Consider the following 6,778-nt stretch of genomic DNA (forward strand, 5'->3'; position numbering starts at 1 on the left):
TGTAAAACATGTTCTTAGAAGCCAATATCCAATTTGTGCTGAATCTTGGATAGGGATATCGTCATATACAGAGGTTTATGAAATTATTAGTGTAGCATTAGCATGTATCCTACTTTTACATGTGTACCCATATATCCTTTTTTTTTATTCGCTTAAAATTAGGTTTGAAGTTCATAGAATCGCTAGCGGGTCTACATGCATATGAGAAGAGTTTGAAGCTGTAAAAGCATATATGAATAGTGGCTGATACAATTACCCGTGTCTTTCTTGCAAGTAATGCAGCTGTTGCCTTAAGTTTACTGCTTCCCCTTGCCAAAACTAACAACAGAAAAAGAAAAGTTTGTTTAGTTTAACTTGACAACTGCAAAATTAATTCTATAAGAGAAAATAACAGAACTTGATTATTGACCATCTTAAGCTCTACAAGCAAGTAGATACAAATTCCATTCATCTTTCCTATAATAGTTCCTAGTCGAGTTATTGCAAGCTCATAATTAGTTTTTGGAAGAAAAAAAAAATGGGTGGCTTGCTTATATCCAAATTTCGCTAGAAATGGGCTTTCTTGATATCAGTTTGAAATTTGTGAAATTGCAGAGAGCTAATTAATGCAAATCTTTGCTGTTGTGTTTTCAACCAGCAATCTCAGGTCTTCTACATATTTCGCATTGAAGGTTCAGGATCAAATTTTCTGGGTACAGATCTATTTGGAGAAGCTTTCATTGTCACCATATGATGGAAGTAATAAGCATTTAGTACCATGTGTGATCCGATTCGATTTGGGGAAAACACCAAATCAAAACACAAACGCGGAAAATTAAGATAGATAGAAATAAAGGGAAGAGAATTGAAGAAAGGAGATGAGAAAAGAGGGATAGAATCTAGACACTCTTGATAATGAATCTAAGGACAAACCTAGATATATCAAATATACATCCTTCCAATTGGATTCAATCAAGGACCCTAAGCTATTTGAAATCCAATCAAGAGTTACAAACTTGAAATCCACAAATAAGCAACTCTCATATGAATATCAATGGAAAAATGGTTCATAAGCCAACAATGGAATCACACTTCATCAACTAAGTCCAAACTAAGGCTAGTAAGCCAAACAAACTATGATACTAATATCAACTCTCAATTCATCATAATTCATAAACTAAGTAGAGTATTTATATTACTAGGATAAAGAAAACTAGACTAACTATTACAAAAATACCCTTAATGAAGTAAGGACCTTGTTTGGTAGTCTTCTTTAAAGATAATGGCTTGAAGTGCGAAAAATAACCTGTTGCATAGCTAGCCACCATGGTGTCCCACCATCTTATCTTCGTTCCACACGACCAAGCAACCATTCATACGTCATATGCTCGATTTGGCTCATGTGTGCTCCTCAGGATCGTATCAATGTGTATGATCCCATTCCCAATATCATGATTCAAATGCTTTGAACTTAGATGGGAGTTGCCTTACTACGTGCTTATGCAAACATATAGCATGACTACTTAGTAGAGCAGATAAAATTTTAATAGCTTTACTCTTTCTGTCGCAATTAATAACATGATTTGATTCTTGACAATCTTAAGGTCTATAAGCAAGTAGACACAAATTCCCTTCATAAAAAAAAAAAAAAAGGCAGCCCGGTGCACAAAGCATCCCGCATTATCAGGGTTTGGGGAAGGGCTACATCCAAGGAGCGTGAGGTAGATAGCCTACCCTAAAGCAAGCATTAGTGGCTGCTTCCACGGTTCGAACCCATGACCTATAGGTTGTAAAATCCTATAATTGTATAAATAGGAATAGGAATTACGTTTCTTTCCTTTTTAAGATAACTTGTAGACATTATATAAACCCAAATATTCTTGAGAGGATAAACAAGCAATTCATTTTCAAATCTCTTCTCTCTTTACATGGTATCAGAGCGTCTAATATCTTGATAGAGACTCAAATAGCTTCCGCTACTCATGTGAATGTGTCTTTGCCCGCCTGACCAATGATTTTGTTCATTTCTTCTTCACCTCGGTGTCTAGCATAGCTCCACTCTCTGTCAATCGGTGCTCCTCCCTCGGTTCAAGCATCATTCATCACTCCGGCAACCGTTATGGCACCACAATCTCATTAGTGACCGGCACTGCTACTTTCTATGCAACCGGCATCCTCCTCTAATATTAAAATTCTATCCGAGCCAAGGGTATGAGTCTCTACTCTAAATATTCTTTCTATCTACTCTGAAAATTATTTTACTAGAGCCAGGGGTTTGAGTCCCGTCTCTAAAATTAGAGCCAATGATTTGAGTCCCTACTTTGAGAATTCTTTCTCCTTTTGATGAAGAGTCTGAGCAACATAGATTTTAGGACATCTGTGTTCTAATTGGTAGTATTTTATTATAGCAAAAGAAAGAATTAGTAGCTAGATCAAGTGCAGAGGAAGAATACCGAGCAATGGCTTTAGTTGCATGTGAGCTTATATGGCTAAAACAACTTCTCCAAGAGTTGGGGTGGGTGGAGATGCACCTATGAAATTGATATGTGACAAGCTTCAATACACATTGCTTCAAATCCAGTGTTTCATGAAAGAACAAAGAATAGAGTAGATTGTCATTTTATTTGACAAAAGATTGAATGAGGCTGCATTGTGACAAGTTTCGTCAACTCAAATGATCAGATAGCATATATTCTTACAAAATCGCTTCATGACTCCAGAATTGAGGATTTGTAGCAAGCTTGGAGCATATAGTATTTACACTTCAATTTGAGGGGGAGTGTTTAGAATTAAGAAATTCTCAATATGGCGCGGGCCTATTTGTACTGCTTTAAATTGCTTATCCTTGTGCCGAGGGTCTACTGAAAACAACCTCTCTACCTCTTGAGGTTGAAGTAAGCTCTGTGTATACTCTACCCACTTCAGACCCACTCTGTGGGATTTTACTGGTTATGTTGTTATTGTTGTTGCAAGGGCCTATTCGTTGTAAATATAGGAAAGGTGTAGGATCGCATAATTGTGTAAATAGAAATATGAATCACTTTCATATCCTTTTTAGGATTACTTGTAGGCATTATTTAAACCCCAACATGCTTGAGAGAATAAGCAAGCAATTCATTCTCAAATCTCTTCTTTGTTTACAATAAATCTTCTCAACTGCATCTATTGAGTGTTCAGGTATGGAGTTCCAAATACTCAGTCAAATGTGGTAATGTATTGGAGGCTTTATTTGATTAGGCGCACATCACGTGTTCCAACCCTGGCACTAACCGAAGCTTGGTACTGAGTGGGACTCGAATGGGAAGGGCAGGCCTACACTGCCCCGAGTTTTGAATTTGTGAACATAATTAGGGTTGGGCAGCTAACTCACATGAGATTTCTCAGTCATAAATATACCATAATAATAAGGCTAAAATGGTTAAAACACCCCTAAACTTAGCGCGGATTATTACTTTAATCCCCGAACTATGCCTAGTATTAAAAACACCCTTAGCTTGGCTAAGTGAATTTAAAAAAACACCCCGGAGCTTATACACCTTAGTAAGGTGTAGTTGCTCGCGGTCCAGCTGGATCTTTTAGCTGATATGTGCTCCACATAGATAAATCATAAGCCAAAAAATAAAGGAAAAAGGACTAATCTATTAAAACACCCGACCTAATAACCCACCGATCAAATGAATCACCCAACTCTCTCAAAAGATTTCTCAGCGGTGTAGACGTTAGGAAAATTCAACAAAAGGGACCTTCTAAGAATTAGAAAATTACAGATCAAAAATTTGAACTGATGAAAAAAAAAAAAAAAAGAATTCTTGATAGGAAATAAAGAAAGCAGGAAAAAACTATAGTATTGATCAATGAAGGAATCAGAATTTGAAAACCCTCGTCGTTGTTCTTGAACCAGTCCCAACAAAGCTCTTTACCACAACCCACTTCTGGGTTGTTTGTTTAATTTTGATTTATTTACTGTTTCAAGAAAACTGGGCATGTTATCATTTTATAATTTTGTTTTTATAAAATTACATACATTAGTTTTTATAACCCCAAAATCTTTTTCCGGATTGTCATCGGACCATGAAATTCTCAAAACCACCGGAAATTCACATCTACAAACATTCCAGCTGGATCTTTTAGCTGAACTTGGGGTGTGTTTTAATGGGGGAACCTTTAAGTAGAGAAGAAAGGGCTTTTTACGTTGTTGGGGTGGAATTAAAAATAAAGAGAAATGTAAAAATGGGATTTTTGTTGTTTATGTGGCATGTTTTTTAGGCTCGCGCATGAAAGCGTTTGAGACCACTTGCTATGCAATGTGGCAGCTCGGGGTATTTCTAAATTCACTTAGCCAAGTTTAGGGGTGTTTTTAATACTAGGCATAGTTTGGGGACTAAAGTAGTAATCCGCGTCAAGTTTAGGGATGTTTTAACCACTTTAGCCTAACAATAATGAACCAATTTTCACTGGGATCACTTTTTGTCTCATTGTTTGAATCAGATTGCTTCACCATGAGGTGATAATCCCATGCTTTGCACAACTTTGCAACTTTAAGTGACAGAACAATGGTTAATAACACTATCGACAATCGGACCAAACCAACACAAAAATGAAAATGGAAAATGTCTACCGCAGTCTACCACAACCAAAGATAATGGAGTGGAAAATACTGAAGAGAAGAGTAAGAACAGCCAAAATGACAAGAAAAATGCAGAATGGGTAAAACTACTACAAGGATCAGAAGGAACTTACCCATGTAGAGTGGGGGAAGGAATTGGCCCTGCAGGAAACCAGGGATCAGTCTTGGGGTTTGTGTAGAGAATGAACCTAGTGTGTCCCCAAAAGCTAGAACATGAGGTGAAGATTGTCTAAGACCATTTAAGAAGATAACATCCCAATCCTCCATTAATGTGTGACGGTATTTCAAAAAAAAAAAAAAAAAGTGTGTGACACTACTTCACCCTTACTTCCCATGCTTGGATAACCGGAATGTGAATAATGTAGGATCCAAACGTTACAACAACATGCCCAATGTAATTCCACAAATGAGGTCTGGGGAAAACAAGCTGTACGCAGACCTTACCCCTACCCTGGTGGGTTAGAGAGGCTGTTTCCGATAGACCCTCGACTCAAAGGATTGGGAAATACAATAGTGATGGGTCTGGCTCTGATGCCATGCAAAAAAAAATGGATCTTGGGCTTTACCTAACCACAAAGTTAGCTCATATGATGAAGATCACCCAAAAGTATATAAGGAGACAACAGACCAATCCCTTAAGTGATGTGAGACACTATAATACGGTTATTGATTGATGGTGGGGATGATTCGGGAGTGGGAAGGTGAGGGGGATAATGGTAGCATGGTGGGGAGGAGAGGGAAGATGAAGACAGTGAGTTGGGGACAAAGGGAGGGACGAACAGATGTATCAATTTTCCACTTAACTTTAAGGCTGCCAATCCTGGATATATCGTTATATCCCCCTTCAAACCCCTCCCTCAATACCAATTTATGTGGCCAAGGTGAATTAACCAATGCTATCAAATTGAGTATTAGGGGCAGATAAACTTTATCTGGTGCAGATAATCTATGTACTAAATGGCCTCTAATTGTTGAATATGTTGGATATATGTGGAGTCATTAGAAATTAAATTTAGCATAACAATATGTTAAGGGACACCAACGATTTCAGGGAGCAAGAAATAAACCCTTATAATGAATATAGAACCTGGTTTAAAAATTAACCTCTTACCTCATGTGGATCTGCATGCTTGTGCTTCAGCAACTTAGGCTTTTGGGATATCTGGAGTTTCAACCAGGGATCTCTTCTAACCAGAATTCGTAGCACTCAAATTTCTACTATGACGCAAAACACCCTTTATACATACGATAGATTCCAATAGCAACAAATTATGTCAATGAAAGACACAGCAGTCTGTCTAGGCATAACGATATGAAACAAAGCCTCAGAAGCTGACATCTCAAGATAGCCTGCTCATTGGTGGAAGTAATATTTCCTTCAGGACATTAGGGTGCAAATAGTATACCATTTCCTATTGTGAATTTATTTGATGGATCCCCAAAGTAAGATTAAGGTCTTGGAAGAACAAAGAGCAGCTTCTACCGCAATTGATTATGATCGTGATATGCACGTTAATTTCTTTTTCCACCTGTTGTTCATGTGCGTTTGCTTTCAGGTTTTCAGCTGAGATGTCAGCTTGAGCTTTTCCCAACCGCATTAAATTGTCAGGCTTGTTAGCATGTCACCGAGGATGCTTATGAAGAGTTTCCCGTCTCCCATGCTCGTTGCCATACTTCCACAAAAGAAGCAAGGTATCTGGGGGCCTAGCGGGTGTTTAAAAACCAAACCGTGGTTCTTGTTGACATGTATGACATAATTTGCATGCATCTGAGAGGTTAAGTATTAAATAATTTTAAGAGGTATTTCTCAAACTCGGTTGCTGCTTTTTCTCTTGAAATTGGATGCATTTAGTGCTATCCTCGGCTGATCAGTAGAAATAAAAGATATGTGACCTGACAGCTTCCATTAGTTCTGCTGATGTTGATGGATTCGTTCATATATGAGACATACACAGTGCTCATCTGAGAGCAGAAGACCAGAACTCTAGTTCAGGGGTTTCGATTAAGTATTTTAGTTTCTAAGGTTTGAAATATCACATGAATTTGACCTCTATGCTTAAATGTGAACTGTAGCTGCTAGATATAAACAAACGAAGCTAGTTGCCTTTGGATGATTTAAGGCATCCGTGCCACACAAAGTCAAAATGGATTTTCTCAAGATCAACTTTCAAT

Source organism: Lycium ferocissimum, unplaced genomic scaffold (assembly GCF_029784015.1).
Source record: "Lycium ferocissimum isolate CSIRO_LF1 unplaced genomic scaffold, AGI_CSIRO_Lferr_CH_V1 ctg2330, whole genome shotgun sequence".
Classification (NCBI taxonomy): Eukaryota; Viridiplantae; Streptophyta; class Magnoliopsida; order Solanales; family Solanaceae; genus Lycium; species Lycium ferocissimum.